This window comes from Amblyomma maculatum, unplaced genomic scaffold (assembly GCF_055883805.1).
Source record: "Amblyomma maculatum isolate TAMU_Amacu unplaced genomic scaffold, ASM5588380v1 scaffold_43, whole genome shotgun sequence".
NCBI lineage: Eukaryota > Metazoa > Arthropoda > Arachnida > Ixodida > Ixodidae > Amblyomma > Amblyomma maculatum.
Window position 1 is genome coordinate 476,560 of NW_028146768.1, and position 26,933 is coordinate 503,492.

At 49.5% G+C, this 26,933-nt stretch overlaps 1 protein-coding gene and 1 pseudogene across 1 annotated transcript in view; both read left to right on the forward strand.

The window, feature by feature from the left end:
* Positions 1–26,933, forward strand: part of LOC146170799 (uncharacterized) — a gene marked incomplete at its 3' end in the record, with an annotated part of 95,507 nt that overhangs the window by 6,988 nt on the left and 61,586 nt on the right. The window lies entirely within an intron of this gene.
* LOC146170800 (uncharacterized) lies at positions 7,403–8,590 on the forward strand (annotated as a pseudogene).

Below are 26,933 nucleotides of genomic sequence, written 5' to 3' on the forward strand. Positions count from 1 at the left end.
ACAACGTGCTCTGTTAAACTACAGGATAATCCCAAGCGAAATCCATGCTGGGTCGGGATGAAAAAGCTATGGTCATCAAGGTGCTTAATAAGTCCCGAATACACAACATGTTCCAACGTTTTACAAGAAACAGGTGTCAAAGGGACCGGCCTATAATTGGTTACCAAAACACGAGAGCCACACTTGAAAATAGGAGTTACATTTTCGATTTTCCATTCACTAGGTAGTTGTTGAGAATTTAATGACTTGCTAAAAAATCAAACAAAAAGGTGCAATACTTCGGGCGCAGCGCTTCGAGACGTGATTTGGCACGCCATCTGGACCGTGAGCAGAATGCGGGTTTAGATTTTTCGAGAGCGCCAAAACTCCAGCTTCATTCACAACAATATCCTCCATTTGAGGTAATTGCTCATGTGTATGACGGTATGCTGCGAAAACAGAATGGAAATATTCATTGAAGTAATCAGCCTTTTCAGTATCATCTTAATCATTTCCCTTCGTGCCTGAGAGCAGGAACACCAACATTGTCTTTTTTGTTACTTTTGACTTATCGCCATAATTCCTTTGGGTTAGATCTTATTTTATCCGCTAGGGACGAGAAGTATGTTCTTTTCGCAGTTCTTAATTCCTGCTTCAAGTTTTCTGTTAGAGTTCTAAGCCTATCATACAAGTTCTTGTTTGGAGTTTTCTTGAAAGCCTTGTATACCCCTCGTTTCTTTCTTAATTTATAACCGCAGCAACTTGTTAATCCACGGTTTGTCCATTCTATGCCTAGATGACACGACCTTAGAAGGAATATAATTAGCGACCAAAGAGAGCTGTTTGTCTCTGAACATATCCCATAACGTTTCTACATTGCGCTGACTGCTATGTTCCAGAAATACAGGCAGGAATAATTCCAACTCCTCGTTTATGGCCTCATAATTTATCGATAAGGCATCCAGCATGTGGCCGTGTTATGCTGGGACGGATAAAAGAAGCGGAGGCTGCGCGGAAATATACGTAGTGTGTGTCACCACATCACCCCTTCCCCCCCCCCCCCTCCCGCCGCGGAGTGGAGAGCCCTAAGTGCTTGCAAAATTTTTGCGGCGTACCCGATGTCCATACGTAGTGACGACAGCAGGCTGCGATGTCGGGGGTCGTGAATGGACGCCTGGGGGTGCACAGGTATTTTCTGGTTCGGCGCAATCGATGTAGGCTGGCTTCAGCCGGTCGATAGAGACGCGGACGTCGTTACCTTTAGTGCGCAGGCTGAAGGTTTTGTCGTCGCGAGGGAGAATAGGATAGGGTCCGCTTTAAGGTGGTTGGATAGACTTGCGGACGGTGTTGTCATGGAGAAACGTGTGCGTCCACGTTGCCAGGTCCTTGAAGACAAATTGGGCAGTCTTAAAGTGGTGAGCTGCAGGTTACGGGTGGAGGGCCGCCATGGTGTGTCAGAGTCGGGTGACGGAATCGGTGGGATCTGACGTCGCGCTAGTGGACGGTGGTGCAGGAGGAAATTCGCCTAGGAGGCGGAGTGGTTCCCCGTAGACGCGCTCTGCGGGTGTAGCTTGAATGCACGGATTGAAAGTGGCGCGGAGACCCAGGGCGACGGTTGGAATGGCTTTGAGCCAGGTTGAGTCCGGGTTACCCATGATGGCTGCTTGAACTGTCGGTGGAAACGCTCGATCATCCCGTTGGCGCAGGGGGTAGCTGGTTGTCCATGAGCGCTCGAGACCGATGTTCAGCCCGAGCAGCCTGAAAAGGTGCGATTCAAACTGTCGTCTTGGTCGGCGGGGACGCGAGGGGGCCCGAACCGGCGAAGAAGGCCGAGGCGACGTCTTTTGCGGTGATTCTCTCTAGGGGCCATGTCTCAGGCCATCGAGTATACCTATCGATGGCGGTTAGGCAGTACCGATAGGTAGCAATAGGGTACAGCTGGAGAAAAGGGCCTTCAAGGCCCTTTTCAAAGTGGACATGTTGAAACCGACCTTACGGAAGTCCTATATTTGGTCCAGATAGGCTTTATATTGCCACCTGGTGTCCCCATGTTTTTGCTGCGCCTGGAAGAAGAGGACACTGAAGTTGACTCGCGTGATGTGCGCCGAACTTTGCCTGCTGGTACTGCTTCGTCCCGTCGTTTTAGTCACGTCTAGCCCTGTTGTCCGTGACATATTTTGTTGTCGGCGCAGGGTATCGATCCCAGTATATGTCCCGCACTCCTCCGCATACCCAGGATTTAGGTCCTGTGCCAATCGACACTCCTGTTCACCGCGCTAGCCGGAGGAACCTAGGCCTACCACCTGAGCACGGGCCGTTGGAATTCACCACCGCAGCCGTCCCTCGACCTGTCATGCAAACTCCAACATATTACACGCTACAGAACCCACGACTGCCTAAGGCTTTCCACGGCTGTCAGACGGAAGACGTCGAAGACTGGCTCGCCCAGTTTGAACGGGTCGCCGCATTTAATCAGTGGGACGACGCCGCGAAGCTCAGGAACGTCTTATTTAGCCTGGAAGATGGCGCTCGTACTTGGTACGAGAATTGCGAAGGCGCCCTAACATAGTGGCGCGAGTTCTGCCGCTGCACCCTGCACACCTACACCAGCCCGGAGCGCCGAGAACGAGCGGAAAGGGCTTTACGCTCTCGCATAAAGATGCCGAACGAGAGCATAACCATGTACGTGGAGGACATGACTAGGCTGTTCCGACGATCTGACCCGGCCATGCCCGAAGAGAAAAAGGTGCGCTGTCTCATGCACGGCGTTAAGGAACAACTGTTCGCTGGGCTCGTGCGCAATCCGCCGAGCAAAGTTGCCGAGTTTCTTTCGGAGGCAATCACGATGGAAAGAATGCTCCAGCAGCGGTCTACGACCTACGACAGGCCGGCACTCGCCGCTTCGCTCACGGAGCCGGTTTCGGCCTTCAGGGCTAGTCCGGATCTTCTTCGCGACATCATCCGCTCCATTTTGCGTGAAAAGCACCAGACGCTTATCGGTGCTCCCCAGCCGACGGTCGGCTCTATCGCTAGTATTGTCCGAGAAGAGCTCCAACAAGCATTTCGGCCTTCGGTACCATCTGCTAACCCGCCATCCTTTTCCACCGAGTCCTGTCGGCCAACGTATGCGGACATCTTGCGACGTCCCCCAACTGATTCCACACAATTACTGCCACCCGACCAAGGCTCACTGTATTCAGCCCACCCTGAGCCGTACATCGACAACCGCCGACCACCCCAGCGAAAAGCAGACCTGTGGCGTGCCCCAAATCGGCAGCGCCTGTGCTTCCACTGCGGAGAACCTGGTCACCACCTGTATCGACAGTGCCCATTTCGACAACTGGGACTGAAGGGTTTCCCCATCGACATGCGTAGCCCTCCTTAGGCCAACGACCCCGGGATATTGAGGACTAGGTAGCCCAGCAGCGCATGGCGCCAACTTCTAGATGACAGTCACGATTTCCGTCTCCACGCCGACCATCCTCGCCGCCCAGCTCCTCCTGGATGGCGCAGCGACGGCCGTCTAGTCCGAGCCGGGAAAACTAAAGACAGCGACCTCAGGGGGCGAGGCCGCTTCAAATCGACGCGACTAGACCCCCCGACAACGCGACCTGTGAGCGACCGCGACTTGACGGCCCCGACGACAGTTCGTACACGTGAAGATAGACTCTCGCTGGATATAGCCGTAGTCCTCGACTGCTATAAGGTTAGCGCATTGGTAGACACTGGTGTTGATTTTTCGATATTAAGCGGGAAGCTAGCGGCGCTTCTAAAAAAAGTGATGACGCCATGGTCTGGCACGCAGATTCGAACCGCTGGCGGGCATGTCGTAACTCCGAGCGGTCAGTGCACAGCGAGAGTCCAAATTCGCAACTCCACGTTTGTTGTCAGCTGCCTTGTAATACCTGACTGCTCCCGCGACTGTATACCCTTGGTGTCGATTTTCTTCGGGAGTATGGGGCCATTATCGAACTCCGGAAGCGTACCGTGACCTTTTCGACAGAGAAAGCTGATGATACTGACACCGCAGACCACCAAAGCCACGCCCCTCTTCAAATTTCTGCCGAGAGCATTTTTATTCCGCCACGTTCCAGTGTTTTTGTGGCTGTTAACTGCGATGAACTACGTGACGGAACGGCGGTCGCTGAGGGCAACCAATTCCTTTTGCTCACCCACGGCATCACCTCGGCGCTGAGTCTCATCCATCTCCGTAACGGCTGATCTGAGACGGCGCCGCTTCCATCACACGCGTCTCAAGAGCGAGCGCGCAAGGCCCTGCAATACAACACCCGTCGACCTGCCAAGGAGTGTAAGACAATGCGCTACGGCGCAGCAATCACTGATGAGGCACCCTGCGTCGGACTTTGCACTCACGAATCACGCGGTGAGCGCCGAGCAACGCAGCGTTCTGCGCGGCAACGAAACGTGCGTCTGAACAAGCGGAACGAACCAAAGAACTCGGTGTCTCGGAGGGAGAAAGCTGGGCAGCGACGCGCCATGAAGGCGGACGCGATCATGGGGCTGACGCCTTGATGGGATCGTCCTCTATCTCGCTTGGGAGCACCACGCAGAAGCATGATTCCTCGGAAGAAGCTCGGCACACATCGCAGGGAACGCTTTCCCAGCAGAAGCGCTACGGCGCAGCGATCACGTCAGAGGCGTCCGGCATCAGACGCTGCACCTAGCAATCGCGCTGTGAGCGGAAAGAGGAGCCGCGTCGCCTAAACACCACTGTTCGAGTGACGCACGCTGGATGTTGGAAGGGGAGAGAGCGAGAAAACTTATTAAACGCAAGGGTATTGGGGCATCCTCGCACCGGTACCCGCGCGGCCCGAAGGGGAGAAGCGGGTGAGCGAAGATAGTAATCTAAAGAAAGGAAAGACGCTTGATTCTACAACCAAGGGGGAAGTGATGCATATAGGGCTGGTGTTTTGTCGTTACGCTGTTCATCCCAGGCCAGCAGGCGACGCCCCTGGACAGTGTTCTCTAGACGTATTCGATGACGCGTCTGTGACTCGGTAACGATGGTAGTGAGCGGTGGAAGAGCGGCCAAACGCTCAAGTTCGGCTATAGGAGTGTGCTTAGGTAGACCGGTAATAGTGCGCAGTGTAGCGCGATGAAGGCGTTCGACCTTAGCGAAGTCAGTCTTCGACAGTTGGAGGACCGGTGTACCATAGAGGATTTTTCCGACCGCCGCTGCTCTGGCCATCGCACGGCAGGCATGCTGCCGCGCACCGCCATGCCGGTTGGACAGGCGACGAATAGTATGTAGCAGTGCTGGCCAAAGGCGTTGTAACTGACGAACCCATTTCTGGGGGCTGTTGCAGCTTGATATGGGCAGGCCAAGAATGCGGATTTGCCCATTTGAGGAGGTGATGGTGTTGCCTCCGATGTGAAGATGGATCTGCATACTGGGGTTGGTTTTATGTTTTCCGTCGATACTAATCAATTCTGTTTTATGTGGTGCGAGTTCGAGGCCAATTTTGGTTAGTGTATCTTCAAGACAAAGAAGGGCCGCCTGAAGTTCAGTCTCCATAGAATATTTGTCTACGTAATCCGCTGCCTCAGTCCAGACGGTAATATCATCGGCATATATAGCGAATCTTGCGCTTGTGCTGATTTCCAGATTCTCGGCGACGCGTGTCATGGCCAAGTTGAACAATATGGGTCCGATAATGGAGCCCTGAGGTACACCCCTATCCAAGTAATAGGTTTTGGGCACCCATCCCGGAGCTTTGCCATGTAGCTGAATGGGTCTAGATGTCAAAAAATTGCGGATCCAGATTTGGGCACGATTACTAGGAAAGCGTTTGGCGAGTTCCTCCAGGATAACCTCATGGCGAACATTGTCAAAAGCTTTGTGTATATCGACAGCCAGGAGATAGTCAGGTAGCGTTTTACGATGAGCTCTATTCAGAACTCTTCGCAAAAGCCAAAGGCAGTCATGCGTTCCAAGGTTAGGGCGGAAGCCGGCTTGAGCTGGATGAAATCATCACTTCCCCCTTGGGAGATGCCAGTAGTCACACGCGTCCATCGCCGACCTATAAACCGCGATTTTGTCATTCCCCGGGAGCTCCTAGCTGCCCATCACCGACAAGAGCGAATCCCCGATACGACTGACATATACACCGACGCATCCATTACAAGCGAATTCGCATCTATGGCCTGGGTATGCGATGACAACCCTTCCCTTTCAGGCGCTTATGCCTGCCATCTACCTCAGGGTACCCCTCTTCACGCTGAACTCCTCGCGATTTGGGGAGCCTTGTCAGGAGTGCCTTGCACCGGAACTGGGTCACTACGTATTCTTACTGATTCCTTTGAAGCTTACAAGGAAATCGCTACTCCGGGTTCACAAGATGCAACAGCTACGGCTATACAGCGCCTCCTTAAACGCCACCAACTCGCGACCAGAACTGTCGCTATTCACTGGACCCCAGGTCACTCGGACGAATCAGGGGGCAATGCGGCGGCACACGCCGCGGCTGCCTTGGCAGGTGGGATGTCCACATTTACTTCCCCACCCCCCTTGCTTCATCCTTATTCGACCTTGGGCGGGCAACTCACCCCTTCTCTTGCCCTTATGCACTATACTCGGACCAGTCTTCGTAGCCTCAGTCAGCATCGCATGCAGGTGGCCACACCAGACCCACCTTTTACGAGAAGAACCCACCTCACCCGAAGTCAAGAAGTCTTTTTGAATAAGCTCATCGCCCATGCGGCTTACACGCCACATATTATGGCCCACTGGCGTCAGTATAAAGAGAAAATGATTACGTGCCCCCACTGTACGACTCTAACCTGCGGCGGCATATCTCATTTACTTTGGGAATGCCCTGCTTTTTCTACTGGACGCCCCGAGATCGAACCCTACCGCCTGAACTACCGTTCCCTTCTAGAAACTGATGCAAACACACAGATGATATTTGCCAAGTATGGCTCGCTTAGTGGCCTGGTTAGAGCAATGTGATTCGAGTGACGACCTAAATAAACAATGAAGATTATGTCTACTCCCCTTTATCCCCATCCATGGCCATGAGCCTTCCCATTCAATAAAGGACATTCAATCAATCAATTCTACAACCCGTGAGGGTGCACGGCGAAACGTCAGAGGCGAGTGGCGCGCCACGTGTCGGGGCAGCGCCGCACATTGCGAGGAGGGGTTCTGTGTTTGCCGCAAGATGGCTCTTCATGTGCGCAGAGCGCAGAAGAAATGTAGCGGAAACGTACTTCGCTACTCGTGTAACTGCGACTTCTGTAAGTAACATGCTCATAATTACCGATATACACCGCAGTATAACGTTCTACGGCACGTTTCTAAGGCAACGCCGCATTCACTAGAAGCGCTTTTGTACCGCTTTCAAGCATCGAACTCGTGGCTGAGTGGGCACTTCCGGCTTCGCTAGCAAGCTGACGTGTATTCATGGGCTCCCACAGAGCGGTGTCAGCGGCCCAGCAGGGCCGCGGTAACAGGTTTTTGTCCTCTGACAGTGATTACCAGGTTGTTTTGCCCAGTCTTCCCACACGTCGGTTCGTTTTAAATACCGTATTTTTGCACGCTGACATAACTGCTCGGCCGTATAGGGTTGAGGATTTTCGAGGCGCCCTCGCTCAGCTTTCGGTGCTCCCCGACGTTATCGCTTTGGGGTCGTATCGAATGAGCCATGTGTGGGCCGTTACACTCAAGGATGCCGAAGCAGTCAAGAAGGTGGTCAGCATTGGCGAACTGCAAGTGAAGAAGAAGCGATGCCTCGTCATTGACCCGGCCAACAGGGATATACGCATGAAGGTACACTGGCTCCTGCACAGTGTACCAGACGAGGGTGTGCGTCTCGCCTTCGCTCCTTACGGCAAGGTCAGTGACATCTCTCGAGAGCGGTGGCGTGCTCAAGGAGTGACAGACAAAGGCTCTACCACAAGAAACGTGACTTTGAAGCTGAACGTCGGTGTGAAGGTTGACGATCTACCTCATCAGCTGAGCGTGTCCGGTGAGCTAGCTCTTGTTGTGCCGGGCAGGGCTCCACTCTGCCTTCGCTGCCGAGCCACAGGCCATATTCGCCGTGAGTGCCGTATTCCGCGGTGCGGTGTCTGTCGTCGCTTCGGCCACGACGAGAGCCAATGTTCGCGGACCTATGCCAGTGTAACCGGACCCGCGGGCAGTGAGGATGTGTCTGACCTGCTCATGGACGAGGCAGGCGCGGAGGAAGCATCAGCTGCAGCAAGTGCGCGAGCCACTGTGGCGACGTCGAATAAACCTAAACCACAAGTGGGGGACAGCACTGTACAAGAAGCAGTGGTTGAAGAACCGCTACAAATGCCTTCACGAGACATCGTGGAGACGCCGAAGGGCACGGACGAAAAGCCTGCAGACACCGCCGTGGCCGTCAGCCAAGCAGACGCCGACAGCATGGACACTGCGTTCGGAGCGGCTAACCTCCCGGCAGGGAAACGGCCGCACGATGACACCGACAGCAAGCAATTGCATCAGGAAGGAATTGGTGGAGACGAACCACCAGCGAAAACGCCAGGACCAGGTATGCGGCGATAATCCTTCAAGCCGCGTCCGAGCAATCCCGCCGATGCTTGGCAGGCGGGCAAGCCGCCACCGTAGTTTTTTGCTGTCAGGGTCGTAAAAGGGTTGGGGGGGATAGTGGTGACAACAATGGCTGAAACACTGTATAAATTAGTATTTGAACGGATGCCGGAAAAAGACGTTTACGTTCTTTTTAAATCCAAGGCAGAATTTTGGTTGGGAAGCATGCGGTTCCCATGGTATCGAAATGTATCAAACGTGAAGCATGTTTCATTGTGATGGGCACCATTCGTTCGTGTAGCCATGGCAAGCATTCTTGAAACAGCGTTACGGGTAGCCACTCTAAACGTAAGAGGGCTTTGTGCAAGGAAACGGCAGTGCCAACTTAGTCGCGTTCTTCTTGACAATGACCTACATGTAGTTGCGGTCCAGGAGACAAAAATTGAAAATGAAGAACCGACTGATCGAATGGTGTCCAATTTCCGTATGCAGTTTCATGTATGTGTATATGTCATGAAGATGGTAGATCAGGTGGTTGTGCCCTATTCATACGCAATAACATTGGGATTTCTGTGGAATCAGTGCTTTCTTGCAAAGTCGGCGCCTTTTGGTCGTTGATTTCACCTATTCTGGTCTGTCTTTCGTGTCATTTGTGCCTATGCCCCGAATGTTGAAACAGAGCGCCGATACTTCTTTGAGCGTTTTGATGCTTACATACACTGTGACAGAGTGATAGTACTGTTGGGAGATTTCAACTGCGTGTGCTCAGCTTGGGAACGCGCTAAGCGTGCACGTGTCCGAGACAAAAGTGCAGAGGTGCTAAATGCAATGGTACATGAATGCAATCTCGAATACATAAGAAGCGTGCTGACCGGTGAAAATCGTCCGCAGTACACTCATTTCCAACGTGAAAGTCACGCGAGACTCGACAGAATATATGTATCACATGAGTTGGTATCCTTATGTACTGCCTACGAAGTCAAGCCCGTCCAGTGTAGTGATCATTGCTTGGTGATGGCAACGTTTGGGGAAAGACAGAGGAATATTCGATTCAACTGGGACCTATGGAAATTAAATGTGAGGCTGTTGGAGGATGAGGTCTTCGTTAACGCAGTAACGGAAGAATTCGAAAAGTTACTTGAAATGCAGCCCCCCTGTTTTGCAGTCGAATGGGAGGAATTTAAACAGCGAGTTAAAATGAAAGCCATCGAAAGAAGCAGCCTCTAGCATACCAGCAAAGAGAGAACGAAACAAAACTCCAGCAAGAACTGGAGTTCTTGATAAGCATGGAAAACATTCAGCCAGGTAATTACACGAAAGAAATAAGGGAAGTTAAAAGCCAGCTGGAAGGTGTGGATGCAAAAAAATACAAAGCGGCGATTGTACGCGCTAGATCAGAGAAGCTCTGGGCAGGAGAAACGCCGACTAAGCGAGCGCTATCTGACGAAAAAAGATATGCATGTCAGAAAGAAATACGCCAGTTATCAACCGGGAACGCAATCACATCGGATAACACCGTTATCAAGAAAGTGGTTGCCGATCATTTTAAAGATCTGTTTAGTTGCTCACGCGAGGCAAAAGACGGATTCCAGAGATTCCTTTCGCTTATGCCACGTCTCGATGAAACAGTCAAGAAGCAACTGGAGCAGCCAATTACTGAGGGCGAAATAGAATGCGCAATCGACGCCCTCGCCCTAGGTAAAACACCCGGGCCTGACGGTCTAGGAGCGGCTTTTTACAAAGTTTTCAGAACGAAGGCAGCCCGCATGTTGCATAAGGTTCTGGATGAAGCTTACGAAATAGAGTGCCCTTGTCTTTTACAACTTCGCACATTGTGCTCATACCGAAGAGTGATGATGCGGATAAACGTTTGTTGGTAGGGTCCTATCGTCCGATCACTCTTACCAACGTAGACTACAAGATTTTTATGAAAGCTCTGGCCAAACGCTTGCAGTCAGTGATAACAACTTTAGTTGGACCGCACCAGACTTGTGGCATAAAAGGCAGAAGTATAGCAACTAATGTTCATGTTGCTCCGAGTATTCTTGAGTGTTGCGATGCATTTGGTGACCGCGTGGCTATGATGCAGCTCGACCTGGCAAAGGCGTTCGACCGTGTATCGCACGAGGTTCTGCTATGCGTTTTAGAGCATTCGAAGGTCGGTACTGTTATAACCGAGGGAGTGAGAATGGCCTACACGAACTGCTCAATGCGAGTCATAGTAAACAGAGAACTCACTGGCAGGCTGCCAGTTTTGTCATCCGTGAGGCAAGGATGTCCGCTGTCACCCTTGCTGTTCGCTGTTTACCTCGAGCCACTCTGTTTGGCCATTGCAAATAGCGAACTTATAACAGGTTATAGACTGCAGGCGGCCCATGTTAAAATCTTGGCTTGCGCCGATGATATCGCCATTTTTTGCACCGACAGAGACAGTATTCAGCATGCCACAACTGTTGTACAACAATTTTGTGAGTGCACCGGGGCCCAGATAAACTGGGAAAAGAGTCATGGCTTTTGGCATGGAGACTGGGAAGCCACGTCGGACAATTTTTGTCGGCTCAATTGGGCATGTGTCCCAAAACGTTATCTTGGTGTACCGCTTGATGCCTATCGCGACCCAGAGCCATATTGGGCTAACCAAGCGTTGTCTGCAAAAGAAAAGGCTGACGCGTGGCAAGGAAGGTAATTATCGATGTTTTCCCGAGACACAATCTGCAATCTCTTCCTTGTATCTAAGATCTGGTATGTAATGAATGTGTTGGGTGCCATGAGGATCAGTGTACAAAAAATTCATCGTGTTTTTGCTGTGTTTATTTGGGCTTCGACATGAGAGAGAACAAGTCGAACCAATCTTTTCCTTCCTGCCAAGAAGGGAGGACTAGGGCTTTTGCATTTATTTATGCGCCAGGTTGTATCGCGCTTTATTTATCTACGCGACCAAAACAATCAATTTCTCCGGACAGTGATTAAAGTCAGGCACAGCAGACTCCTTCCAGGGTTCGTGGTGTCGTCATGTCAAAATATGTGCGTTGCCGTGACTGGATATCTGCGTGAAGTTATGCTTGCATATAGGTTGTTAAATGTGCGTTTCTCTCATGAATATCTGTGCAATGTCACCAAGAAGAAACTCTATAGAGACCTCACTGACATCATGCTTCCCCAACCATTGTACCGTTTGCCATACCGTGGAGGCCCCGGACAAGACGTCCTTAAAAGAGTTAAAAGAATGCCGGTAATATCTTCAGTCAAAACTTTTTTCTTTAAATTGCACACTAACACGCTACCCGTTAAGACATGGCTTCATAGCAAAGGCATCTTCGTACCCTGGACTACCAATTGTTTTTTATGCAAAAAAACTGAAACAATAAAGCATGATTTTCTTGACTGCTGGGACCCAAGCTTGACAAATTTCAGTGGGTGGATAAAGTCTTTCGTTGTTTGTTATTATTTTCACTACCTAAGTAGCTTCATGTTTGATTTGGGTTTGGGGCGGAGCTGTCGCGGTCATGACAAATGCCATCGGACACTTTCAAAAAACCCGCAATAGCCTTGTATTGTTTTTTCTTCCTTTTCTCTCTTAACTTCAAAAGCAACCCGAGTTAGGCACATTCGCTCATTTTACACTGCAGTCTCTGCTCAAATTTGTAACACCGGTACTTCCTGACGGCCTATATGTACTTTGCTAAGGATTAGGTATTTGTAGCAGTCCGAGAGTGGTGGTTTATCACCCTACGGTTTAGCGGTGCCTTTTCTGGGTGTCTATAAACCTTTGAATTCGATATCAATAGCCGTTCTGTATTTTTTTTTCTTCGCAAGTAAACCAGCTCATACTAAAGCCGTTTACTGGTTAAAGCTCTGTGTGTAAAAGAGTAGGTTAAAATGTAATATCGAATTTATTTGGTTAATGCCTTTCTCTTTAGCTTCTCGTGTAAATAGGTAGGTCCATTATTTTGTTCAGATAACTTATTAGTTTGTTATGGCTACGCGCGTAAATGAGTAGGATATCAATATTTACTAACGGATACGCATGTGTGTGGCCCTCAGTACCCCCGTAATTCAGGCCCGTCCTTGAGCGATAGGCAGGGAAAAGAAAACCTGTGGTTCCAAAGCTTGGAAATCAAACTAGCCCGTTCTTCCACCCTTGCAAGTTCCAAAGCTGTCTTCCTGTAAGGTATGAAATGGGAGAAATTCAGGTTTCCCTTGGCAAACTTGATTGAGCGTACGGCACGTTTAGCTGGAATACTGAAATTTTCCTTGTGTCATCATCATCATCATCAGCCTGATTATACCCATTGCAGGGCGAAGACCTCTCCCATATTTCTCCACTTAACCCGGTTCTGTGCTAGCTGCATCCACTTGACCACCGCGAACTTCTTAATCTCATCCGCCCACCTAACTTTCTGCCGCCCCCTGCTACGCTTTCCTTCGCTTGGAATACAGTTTGTTACCCTCAGCGACCATCGGTTATCCTCTCTTCGCACTACATGTCCTGCCCATGTCCATTTCTTCTTCTTAATTTCTACTAGAATGTCGGTAACTTGAGTTATTTCTCTGACCCACTCTGCATGCTTTCTATCTCTTAATGTTACCCCTACACTTTTCGTTCCATAGCCCTCTGGGTCGTCCCCAACTTAAGTAGAACTCTCTTGGTTAACCTCCACGTTTCAGCCCCATAGGTGAGTACAGTCAAGATGCAACTGTTGTATACTTTCCTCTTGATCGATACCGGTAAGCTGCTAGTCATTATCTGCGAGTGCTTGCCAAATATGCTCCATCCCAATCGTATTCCTCTTGTTATTTCCTTTTCGTGGTCCGGATCTGCGGTTACTACCTGTCCTAAGTAGACATATTCGCCTACTACTTCCAGTATTTCGCTACCTAATGTAAACTGTTGTTCCTTCCCGAGGCTGTTGAACATTACCTTAGTCTTCTGCATATTTATTTTCAAGCCTACCTTTCTACTTTTCCTGTCTAGGTCATCAATCATTATTTGCAGTTCATCCCCCGAGTTGCTTAGCAAGGCAATGTCATCAGCAAATCGCAGATTACTGATGTATTCTCCATCTACCCTTATCCATAACTGCTCCCATTCCAAGTCTCTGAATACTTCCTCTAAACAAGCTGTAAATAGTACTGGGGAGATTGTGTCTCCTTGCCTAACACCTTTCTTTATGGGAATTTTGTTACTTTCTTTATGCAGAACTATGGTTGCTGTGCAGCCACTATATATATCTTCCAGCACTTTCACTTACGGCTCGTCTATCCCCTGATTTCGCAATGCCTGCATCACCGCCGAGGTTTCAACTGAGTCAAATGCTTTTTCGTAATCAATGAATGCTTTTTCTATCACCTGATTGATGGTATGGATATGATCGATAGTAGAGTACCGTTTCCGAAACCCTGCTTGATCCTTTGCTTGATTGCAGTCTAAGGTTGTCCTGATTCTATTAGCGATTACCTTAGTAAATACCTTATACGTAACAGCCAGTAAGCTGATTGGTCTGTAATTTTTAAGGTCCTTAGAGTCCCCTTTCTTGTGAGTGAGGATAATGTTTGCATTCTTCCATGGTTCCGGTACCGTCGATGACACCAGGCACTGCGTATACAGGGTGGCCAGTTTTTCTAGCACGATATCCCCCCCGTCCTTCAGCAAATCTGTAGTTATCTGATCCTCTCCAGCTGATTTCCCCCTTTTCATAGTTTCTAGTGCTTTCTTGACCTCGTCCTTCGTCACTGGTGGAACGTCTGACTGTTTTTCCCTAACGCCAATCTCATTACGGTCCTGACTACTTTGGCTACTGTAGAGATCTGTATAGAACTCCTCGGCTACTTTGACTATCTTTTCCATATTAGTGATGACGTTGCCCGCCTTGTCCCTTATCGCATACATCTGGTTTTTGCCTATGCCCAATTTCTTCTTTACCGCTTTAAGGCTTCCCCCGTTCTTTACAGCATGCTCAATTTTCTCCATGTTATACTTCCTTATACCGGCCACCTTGCGCTAGCTTATTGATTAGCTTTGATATCTCGGCCAATTGGATCTGGTCTGCTGGATTGGAAGCTTTCATACTCTGGCGTTTCTTAATCAAATCTTTCGTCTCCTTAGACAGCTTGCCAGTTTCTTTGTGTGTGTTGTAATAAATTGGTATGTTGATATGCAGATCAGAGGTGATATAGCTTCCCCATGCATGCGCTTCTGTGAATTAAGAAATGTGAAAAGAAGAAAAAATATAGGTGCGATACATGTCACTCAATAATAATGGTTAATGGTCTCTAGACGGTTGTGGTTCAGGGTGATTCCTTCACCCCCCTCCTTTCCTCATTGTTCACCCTAGTGAAAAATCCCGTATCGCGACAAACGGGTTTGAACCGGTCCTGTATTATCCCAAATAAATTTGATACCGGTGTGACCAGTCCTGTATGAAGCTTAAACGGGTTTATATCCGACAGGTCATGTCTGGTATGAATCTCAATCCGGACGGTCCAGTCCGGTATAAAGTTAATACAGGGCAGACCATTTCCAGTATGCATCTTATACAAGACATCCCAGTCCGGTATGGATATGAAACATGCGGACCAATCCTGTATGAAGCTTAAAATGGGTTTATATCGGACAGGTCATGTTCGGTATGAATCTCAATCCAGACGATCCAGTCCGGTGATCGAGTTAATGCAGGGCAGACCATTTCCAGTATGCACCTTATACATGACATCCCAGTCCGGAATGGATATGAAACAGGGCGGACCAGTCCTGTATTGAGCTCATATACAGGACAGGTCATGTTCGGTTTAACAGAAACCGGACAAATCCGATATGAATGAAACTAATACGGGACAGAGTATTTCCGCTTCTCAGTACAATTCGGGCGGATCGGGAAGCTCAGCCAGGATGACCACGTCGGAACATGGGCCGGACCAACAGGTCTCCCGTCGCTCTAACCAGCGACACCGAATTCCCACCCCTCACCCCCTCCCAACCCCTTAACTCACAAGCGAATCCGCAAAAGGACAGTAGCGAAGTGATAGAGCTTAAGAGGATCATAGAGCGCCAAAACGCTCAGATCCAGGAACAGAACGCCCAAATACAGGCGCTTATGAATAAGATCGAAACGCGAGTAACGGCAGCTTGGCAAATTCAGGACCCCAAGACAACACGGCGACAAGCAACGCCGCAGGCTTGCGCAAGGTGCCGCGGAGGGCCCCCCCCTCGCCCCGCCAAGGGCGGCCAGCTGGAGAGGCTGAGGCCATGCAACGTGCAGCAAATAACCTAGAGGCGATGGACGCCGAAGAGAGCCCCGCGAGCGGAGAGGAAACTGCGAACGCAGAGACCGCGACCACGGTAACGACACAGATCCCGCGAGAAGGAGAGCTTATGGCCATTTTGGCCGCAATTTCCCAAATTAACGAAAGGCTCAGCAAAATAGACGACCGACTTAAAGCTGTCGAGAGTCAGCCTCAGACGCCATCGGCGAAGCACAAACGTCAAGCGCTAAAAGTAGCCTCAACATCGGTGAGGAACCACTTCGCGTCCCTGAAAAAGGAGCGGGCCGAAAAAATAAAAAACGCGATCGCGAAAAGGCGCAATCGACTCGAGACAGCCGGAAAGGATGATGCAGAAGCCAAGTAAGAAGCACAAGAAGACCGGGGGGGGGGAAACCACCGTGATTTACCAATGGAACTGCCGTGGGATTCGCAACAAAGAAGCGGAACTAATGTTATACATTAACGGGCAAGACAACAAGCCTGATGTAATTGCTCTACAGGAGACGAACGGGAAACCAAGACTTCCGGGGTACGTCACTTACACGGACCCCACGGAGAACGGAACGGCGGTGCTCGTTCGCAGCAACGTGGCGGCAACTCAACATGTTACGGCGCAGGGCGGGTGCGAGCACACGCTGGTCGAAATTCATGCAAGAGAAATTGGCAGCGCGGGCAATTTATTTGTAATGAGCGCGTACTGTCGGCCGTCACAACGGCAGTACGAATTTGACCGCATCGTGAGTCAGGCGAAAGGGTTGGCGGGGACCAGGCCGCTCCTGATCCTCGGCGACTTTAACGCCCCTCACACAACATGGGGCTATAAGTTCCAGTCAAAAAGAGGAAAAGCATTGGCCAAAGTAATGGAGGATCACGAGATTGCCCTCCTGAACGAGCCTGACGTAACTACCAGAAGAGGCAACAGTGCCGCGAGGGACACTACGCCAGACCTTTCGTGGTTATCGGGAACGCTAGACGTCTCCTGGAGAAGCGAAGAAGTGGACCTGGGTTCTGACAACAGCGTGATCGGCATCACGATCCGAGGTTCCCGATATCGGGCTGTGTTGGGGACAGCGCGGATCACGGATTGGGATAAGATGAGAAAGTTCACACAGGAACAAGAAGAGGCGTCTGAGGAAGAATCGGGACGAGCTGAAACACAACAGACCTACACCGAATGGTCGAGGGACCAGAAGAAGACCCTCCAAAAATTTACCCAAGAAATCGCAACGACTTCGCAGACACCGTACGTGGACGCCAGACTGACCCACATGTGGGCGGCCCGGCACTCGTTAACGCGGCGATGGAAACGTCAGCGGCACAACAGAAAGCTGGCCAAGCGCATAGCAGCCTTGAACAAGCAGATCGCCGAGCACGCGGCCAAACTATGCAGGGAGAATTGGCTGAAGACCTGCGACGGCCTGCAGGGCAAGCTCTCGACGTGGAAGACGTGGTGCCTCTTGAGGCATCTGATCGACCCGCTGAGTAGCAAAACTGCGACCAATCGCAACCTTACCAAAGTATTGAACATGTACAAGGGAGACGGCCGCAGGCTCCTGGAAGACCTGAAGGCGAAGTACCTAAAGACAGAGAAGGGACAGTACCCGGAGCCAGAGAGGTACGAAGGACCCGACAACGAAGACCTGGACCGGCCGTTTTCCATGACGGAATTGTGGACAGCGATAGATCAAAGTAAGTAACAAGAAAAGTGCACCCGGCAGGGATGCCATAACATACAAACTACTCAGTAACATGAGCAGTAAAGCGGCCCGCGGCCTCCTAGGGCACATCAACGAAGCCTGGGAGAGCTCGCGGTTGCCGAAGGAATGGAAGGACGCCGAGGTCTGCTTCATTCCAAAGCCCGGCAAGGCCCTCACGATAGACAACATGCGGCCCATCTCCCTCACGTCCTGCGCGGGGAAGGTGATGGAGCGTATGGTCCTTCGCCGGCTGCAGAAGCACCTCGAAAAAGCAGATCAGATGCCGGAGACGATGTACGGCTTCAGGCAACATCTCAGCACCCAAGACGTGATGATCCAACTTCACGAACTGGTCGTCAAGCCGGCAACGAGGCACACGCCGCGCGGGATACTCGCCCTCGACCTGAAGGGAGCGTTTGATAACGTGTCCCACGCGAGCGTGTTGCGGAATCTGAATATGACCAGGTGTGGCCGAAAGACATTCGACTACATCAAAGAATTTCTGTCAAACCGAACAGCGACCATCAGAATAGGGGAGGAGAAGTCAGACCCTGTCAAGCTGGGTGATAGGGGCACACCACAGGGATCGGTCTTGTCGCCCCTGCTCTTCAATCTGGCCCTCCTGCCCCTGCCCGGTCTACTCAAGCAAATCGAAGGCGTGGACCATGCGTTCTACGCCGACGATATTACGGTGTGGACAGCTCGAGCCGGTTCTGATGCCTGGATGGAGGAAGCCTTGCAGAAGGCGGCAACAACCGTGCACGAGTACGCAAAGTCATGCGGACTGAGCTGCGCTCCCCAGAAATCAGAGTTGCTTATTATCCAACCGGGAAAATCCAAGAAAGAGCTGCCGCCGAACGTGATCGTCACCATCGACGGAACGGCTATCAAGCCAACACAGCAGATTAGGATCCTCGGCCTACTACTTCAGGCCGACGGGAAGGCACACGCCGTCGTCACAAAGATCAAAACTACAGCCGAACAGATACTCAGTATGATCAGAAGGGTATCTAATAGAAACCGAGGCCTCAAAGAGGACGATGTCATGCGCCTGATACGCGCATTCGTCGTGTCACGGGTTACCTACTCCGCCCCCTATCTCCAGCTGACGAAGGCGAATAGGGACACCCTAAACACGATGCTTCGTAAGGCAACGAAGCAAGCACTGGGCATTCCCATATACTCGTCCGCACAAAGACTTCTGGACATGGGCGCCCACAACACGGTGGAGGAGCTCATTGAAGCCCACCTCTCTAATCAGAGAATCCGGCTCAGTCATACGAAACACGGACGAGCCGTCTTACGCAAGATAGGATGGCAGATTTAGCCAGTACCCCTCAAGGAAGCCCTTCCGGAAGACTGGAAGACGGCCATTCAGACCAAACCCCTTCCCCGGAACATGACGCCGGGCAAGGACGACGAGAGGCGCACCGCGCGGGCCAAAGCCATAGCCCGGAAGCTGGAAGAGAACCCCAGGGTCATCTACACGGACGCCTCGCTCCGAAAACACAGTGACCGTGCAGCAGTGGTGGTTACGTCAAAAGACAGGCTGATCGTCAGCGCGTCCATAAAGACAACAGACGCCGCAGTTGCAGAAGAAGCGGCCATGGCCCTCGCACTCGCACAGCCGAGCGTGGACACCGTGGTCACTGACTCAAAGACAGCCTACAGAAGCTTCCGCAGAGGGGTAATATCCTCCGCGGCCCGAGCCATTCTATCCAAGTGCAAGCCTCCGGGAAGAGCTATAGAGCTCGTGTGGGTCCCGGCTCACTCGCAGGTAGCAGGCAACATCATCGCAGACTACCATGCCCGAGAAATGTCAATCCGGGGCGAGAACGAGCCAGAAGAGCTACCGCATCTGGTTACCAGCTTTCGGGAAATTACAAGTATGTACCGAGAGGAAAGGTGCAGACTGCCAGAACCGCACCCCAAGCTCACCAGGCAACAACAGACGACCCTGCGCCGAGCGCAGGCGGGATCGCTTGCGCATCCCGTATTGATGAGCCGCATGTACCCTGCGGAACACGACATGCTCTGTCCTTTTTGTAAAAAAGAAAAGGGCACCCTGCCGCACGTTTTGGCAGAATGCAAACAACTCAAAACCCCCCCTCCTCCCCTTCCCGCCAACACCCCCAATCCCCAACCCCTTGAGCGATGGGAGACCTTGTTGTCCAGCCCCGCCCTATCGATCCAGCTCGCACTGACAGACAGGGGCCAGGAGCTGCTGGAAACATATGGGTCCCGCAACTAGGGAACCACCCCGTCTGGTGCAAGCATGCACCACCGAATTATTTCGGGCTTAATAAATGTTGATTCCTCCTCCTCGGAACATGCCTTCACGCTAAATAAGCATGAAACCATACATAATATACTTTAAAACTTTTCTGTATATGTGGAGTACGCGTTGTTTCGTACATACCTAGAAGATATGAAGTCGTGGATGTGTGCGCTAGCAAGTACATACTTGCATCGCGTTTTGTTTTTGCGTGTGCAACAGTCGCTGCAGCTTGTACGATCTTGCGGTGCATCTTCACAATCTGCGACTGAAGATCTGCCACCTACAACGCGAAAGTGCAAGCAAGAACGTAGCGTTTCGTTAGCGCGGATAAAATACGCTCGAGAATAAATGAAACATCGCTGACCATGGAAATATGCACAGGTCAGCCGGACATCAGGAGTCGCTTCCTCGAGTGTTTACGCATGCAAAACACTTAGTCAGAAGTAAATTCATTGACGTCGCGGCTCCGCTGGCAGCAGGTGAAGCTAAAACAAGCAGTATTACAAGTATTGGTGGACCGCATATATCTATATGTAGGAAAAATTGCATGCGTTCGAAGACTGACAAAACACGTCAGCACTAGTAAGCTAAAACAAGCAGTATTACGAGTGTTGGTGCACCGCATATATCTATATGTAGCAAAAATTGCATGCGTTCGAAGACTACGACAAAACACATCAGCACTAGTAAATTGTGACATTCGGAGGTTTGCCTGCAAGAAAGCGATACATTGTAAAGATGCGGGACACGGATAACCCTTCGTGATAGCCAGGAAAAAGATGCAGCGTGTTTAAAGGGCGATCGTTCAATTACGACCACAGATTCTACACCCTACAAAAATACAAACTACAAAAGAGCAATCTCGATTACATAAGCAGATACATAACCATGATCACCGTGTTCTGCCGAGGTGTAGTGGTTATGTGCGTGCTTGCTAGCTGAAAAGACTGAAGTTCGAATTATATGTAAATATTTTTTCTATTTTATTTTTGTTTCTTTTTCTTTTTTTTCTTTTCTTTTTTTTTCTTTTTCAAATGTAGTGATGTTATGTAGTGTTCAGCCTGTATCAATTAACCAGAAACCGGACGAACGCGTCATTTCTGGAACTGATACCGGGCAGAGTATTCCGCTTCTGAACAGAAGCTGGGCCGATCGCCGAAGCTCAACCAGAATGACCATGCCGGACACGCCAGCGCACTAAATAAGAATGGCACCAAACATATTAAACAACTGTTCTGTATATAAAGGGCACGCTTCGTTTCCCAAATACCTCGAAAATGCGAAGTCGTCGAAGTGCGCGCTAGCAAGCATATACGCGCGGCGCGTCGCTTTTGCGCGTACAACATGCGCTGCAGCTCGTACGATCTTACGGTGCGTCTTCATATCTGCGACTGAAGATCTGCCGCCTGCAACACGAAAGTAGAAGCAGGAACGTATCGTTTCGCTAGCGATGACAAAAAACTGTTCAAGAAAAAATAAACAAACATCGCTGACCATCGAAAGATGCGCAGATAGCCGCACACCGGGCGACGCGTTCTCGAATGTTTACATATTGAAACTGCTCAGTCGGACGTGTATTCATTGACATCCATGCTCCGCTGGTAGCACGTGAAGCTAAAACGGCCATTATTACAAGTATTAGTGCACCGGATATCTCTGTATGTAGGAAAACTTACAAGCGTTCATAGACAATGAAAAACACATCAGCACTAGTAAATTATGATATCTTGAGGTTTGCCTTCAATAAAGCGATGCATTATAAAGATACGGCACGTTTGTGAACCCTCGTGATAGCCTGCAAATATATTTAGCGTGTTTAAAGGGCGATCGGTGAATTACGGCCACAAATTCTACTGCCAAAGAAAATATACAAGTACGAAAGAGCAAAAGTAGCTACATATACTAAATAATAACCACTGTAACCAGAGGCCAACGAAGAGAGGCCGGGAGAATTTTCTGATGACATTCGGAAAGTCAAAGAGGAACTTCGATCAGAACTGGAACGGCTTTATTGGGGCGCACTCATTCGCTGTCGGGAGCAGAGAGTGCAGTACGAGGCGCAGCCATCAAAGCTCTTTTGTGCCTTCGAACGGGAGCAGGCTGCACGGGTTACTATAAGGGAGGTTATTAACAGCGGCACCGCTGCGCGAGGGCATGGCGAGGTGGCGCAGGCCTTCGATGAATACTATCGCAAGCTTTTCCAGGCAGGAAAACCGCTGGATCCCGTGCCATCCGAAGTCCTGAGCGAACTACCCAAAGTTCCTCAGGAGATTAGGGAGGCTGACGAGATAGAGCGCGTAATTGCAAAACTCCCTAAGAATAAATCACCCGGACCGGACGGCAAAACAGCCGAATTTTACCAATGCTTTAGAAGTGAACTCAGCCCAATACTAGCGGAGGTGTTCGAGGATATAAGGAAACGAAAACTTCTCCCGCCTTCTATGCGGCGCAGTAATTTAGTCCTGATTCCTAAGAAACCTTCCCCCGAATCTACCCCCGACATAGCCGATTTCAGGCCAATCAGTCTACTTTCCACGGACTATAAGATTCTGGCTAGAGCTCTCGCTCGTCGACTCGGACCATCCTCACACCGTGGTGGGAGAGCATCAAACATGCGGCTTCAAAGGGCGCTCCATAAATACCAACTTACACCGCATGAGGACGGTCCGCGAGGCGGCGGATGTAGGGCTCCTTCCTTTGGCCATTCTCCAGATCGATTTGAGGAAGGCGTTTGATCAGGTTGACCGGGCTTTCCTCTTTTCTCTCCTTCATCAGTGCGAAGTAGGTGACGACATAATAGATTGGCTCAAAATTTGTTACACTGAAATTAGTACTGCAATCGTCCTTAACGGTATACCAGGCGCGCCGATACAGGTGAATAGATCAGTACGACAAGGGTGTCCGATGTCGCCTGTTCTCTTCACCTTGTATCTGGAACCTCTATGTCGCATGGTACTTGCGTCTAAAGATATTCAGCTTGTTTAAAGGGCGATCGGTGAATTACGGCCACAAATGCTACTGCCAAGGAAAATATAAAAGTACGAAAGAGCAAAAGTAGCGCCATATCCTGAATAATAACCGCGGTAATCATAATCCGCTGTAGAGTAGTGGTTAAGGATATACGGAAAACAAAGCAAAAACTAGAATTGATAGACGAAGATCGTTATCGAGGTGCGTTAGTGAGGGCAAGGGCAGAAGACACAGCTGCAGGGGAGGCGCCATCAAAACGAGCGCTGGGGTTCGAAAAAGCAAACGCTCAACGGAACCACATCGACCAAATAGATTGGGGCGGTATCTTGGCGGCGGACAACGACCACATCAAAGCAGCGTTCAACGCCCATTACCAAACCCTCTTCGCATCCCACACGGTAGACGCTATCACTTTTAAGAATAAGTTTCTGGCGACGATACCGCGTCTGGACGATGAAGTGAAAGAGAGATTAGAACTAAAGATAACTGAAACAGAAGTGGAGCACGCTATTGACAGTTTAAATGCCGGTAAATCGCCGGGACCGGATGGGTTCAGCGCGGGTTTTTACAAAGAATTTAAGTACGAAATCACACCTATTTTGAACGCAATTTATAACGATGCCTACACAGTAAATGCCCTGCCTCCGCCATATGGGTCATCCCACACCGTACTCATTCCTAAAACTGATGAAATAGACAAATTACGCCTGGTAACATCTTACAGACCCATAGCACTTACAAACGTTGAATATAAAATTTTTATGAAGGTTTTGGCCCGAAGGTTGCAAACGGTTATTAAGGATATAGTAGGACCACACCAAACGTGTGGGATAAAAGGGAGGTCAATAGTGACCAACATTCAAAAGGCGCGAAGTGTCCTTGAGTGTTGTGATGACTGGGATGGTCGGGTCGCCATGCTTCAGATCGACCTCGAAAAAGCATTCGACTGCGTCGATCACGAAATTTTGTTTTCCCTTTTAGAACATGTGAATGTTGGTTCAGTTATATGTAAGGGTGTGGCCCTGGCGTACCGTAACTGCACGACGAGAGTGATTATTAATAAGAGTCTGGGAGCCCCCATTCGACTGCAGCGTTCGGTGCGACAGGGCTGTCCCCTCAGCCCTCTTTTGTTTTGCATTTATATTGAAACATTGTGCATGAAACTTATGAATAATGTCAACATTAGTGCGTTTAGGTTACAAGCAGCCGAAGTGAAGCTGCTCGCGTATGCAGACGACATCGTTATTTTTACGGTTGACCAGGAGAGTATCACCGAGGCTGTCAAATGTATCCGTGAGTTCTCTCAAGTTACCGGTAGCGGGGTGAACTGGGCCAAGTGCCTTGGGCTCTGGCATGGACAGTGGCCGTCGAAACCAGATCGCTTTGCCAATGTTACGTGGACAGACACACCGACCAAGTACTTGGGCGTCGAGCTGGATGCCTACCGCGAAAGCGAGCATTATTGGAAAGGGCAAATGACCGAACTACGGGAGAGAGCAGAGAAGTGGAAAGGCGCCAACATGTCGATTTTTGCCAGAGCTACTGTATGCAATCTTTTTTTTTTATCAGCAAACTTTGGTTCGCAATGCAAGTTTTGAGTTGTTCGCGCGTAAACGTACAGAAGTTACACAGGATTTTCGCCGTTTTTGTTTGGTCAGGTAAATGGGAAAGCTGCAGCAGGACGAATTTGTTCCGTCGGGTAAAAGACGGCGGTTTGGGACTCGGCCATCTGTTTTTACGGCAGGTGGCCAACCGGTTTTTGTTTTTTCGGGATGCTTCGGACCCTTTCTTACGCACCGTCTGCCAAGTTAGGCTACGGCGCCTACTGCCGGAGTTTGTTGTCTCCACCGAAGAAGCTACGGGTGGGATTTTTGGTTATTACAGGGAGGTCGTCGCTAGTGTAAGACTTCTTTCAGTGCGTTTTTTTAATGAATATTTGTCCACTGTAAAATGAAAAAAGCTGTATCGCGATTTATGTGACATTGTTTTGCCATAACCCTTGTACAGAACCTTATACAGTGGAGGTCCGGGCAGAGATGTCTTGAAGAGAGTAAAGAAAATGCAGGTGTCGCCAGGAGCTAAGACATTTTTCTTTAAATTACACACCGGAACATTATCAGTAAAGAAGTTTTTGGAGGAAAGGGATTTTTTTTTACCGTGGGGGGCGCACTGTTTAAAGGGCAACTCCGGGGGTTTTTTGACGTTCGAATATTCTAATAAAAATTTTACTGTAGATTCTCCTCTCCGTCCTGACGCATTCTACAAAATTTGGGTGCCGTACGATAATCCGTTCGCGCGCGACACGACTTTAAAATATGCTGTTTTCATGGCTTAAGTTGAGACTATTTCAGCCGGCAACACTGAGTTTCTGACGTCACAATCAGTATACCGGCGTTACTGTCCACTTCCCGCATGATTATGAAATTGTGAGGTTAATATTGAACTACCTCAGACATTTTATGCAATGCTTCATGATTTCCATACTTTATTTTCACCATCCAACGCACGTACGAGTGTTTCTCTAATACTGAGTGTGACGTCACCATTTCGTCACCTGGGACGTCGTTTCTGGTCGTGAAAGCAGTTTCGGTTTCGATTTGCTGTTTTTTCTTTTTAAAAATACTTCTAATTGGAATTTCGAAAAACGGTTTTTTGTGTTCGAGTCAGGACGTGCCGAGGAATGTAATTCAACCAAAAACACAGAATGATGGAAAAACCACCGGAGTTGACCTTTAATCTGCAAGCAGCCGGAAACAATAGACCATGTTTTTTTGCATTGTTGGGAAGGGGTTTATTTCTGGGATGTTTTGCAACGTACGATAAAGAAAGAATTTCCACTAGACTCCCACGGCATCCGGTATTTAAGCATTGATAATGAAGATGGCGCTCCGTATGATTTAATCATGCTCATGGGCCTCCACTCTATATGGCGCTCCAGAATGGCGGGCTATCACTGCGACAGGGATGCTCGACCCGCTAGAATATACTTTCGAGAAAGTGTGGATTGGTTTATTGCCATACAGAAAGTGGCTGCTGAACCTCCCGAATGGCTCTCAAGGGTAGAGCCTTTGCTGTCGTTGCGGGAGTTTTAATGTACTGAGACGAAGCCAGCCTGACATTGGCTGATGATGACCTTCCAATATGTACTTTGTTTTGTGCTATTCGTGTTGTGTTCTTGTGAAATGGTATGAACCAAAGCCAGGAAATAAAGAAAAAAAAAAGTAGTGGTTACGGTGCCCGTCTGAAAACCAAAAGGACCGAGGTTCGATTCCACATTCGGTAGTACATTTTTTATTTTTAAATTTTATCTATTATTTTAAATGTAGTCGTTTTATTTTATATTGTCGCATGCTTTTTCCACCCTGGCGACGCGTTTCGTTCCGGAAACGAGGGCCATCAACCATACAGGCCATTCCGGTATCAGAGCTCCGCGCGGTTTCATTCCGGACTTTCCAGGGTTGTACAGGAATTTGCTGAAGTAGCCCCCAATCCTGTATCCCAGATCCTATACAGTAAACCTGTATACGATTGCCTGTACGAATTTTATACAGGATTTTTCAGTAGGGCATACAGTGAGTATTTGCACCCGCATACGAATTGGTCCAGCTCAGCGCACCAGGCTTGAAATAGCTACATCATGGTAAATGTGGCTTCCATTCACTCTTACGAAATCCTATTATTGTTAATTGTCACAAGCTGTAAATAGCTGGACGGCGTCAGCTGTCTGTTATTCATGCCTGAATTAAAGAATGTTTAAAGTTTGCGGTTTTGCACTCGAGCTTCACGTCCTACAACATAGATGGCGTTAACAGTTATTTATCCCTGTTTCGTGAGTAAATCGCCTCAACTTCCTCGTTATTGTAATTGTTTTCTCCCATCGAGCATCGGTTGTGCTCTCAGCATATTTATGGGCAATATCAGGTGCCATTTCAGGTACTACAAATCAGGAATTGGGCAGATAAAGTATACCTCACCAGATATGTCATATCTGATGCTGCGAATCAGGAATTGGGCAGATATGCCATATCTTGCCTTGATTAGTCTTTATATTCCATATTTGCCCAATTCCTGATATGCTTTTTATATAAGTCAAGATATGGCATTTCCGTAAGGGAGGGCTCCGAGTGGTGAAGTGACATGTCTGGTGACTATAGCGCGCTGGCATTGAATGCTGGAGCGCGCCCAGGTGCAGCAATCCCGCTGCATACAGGGC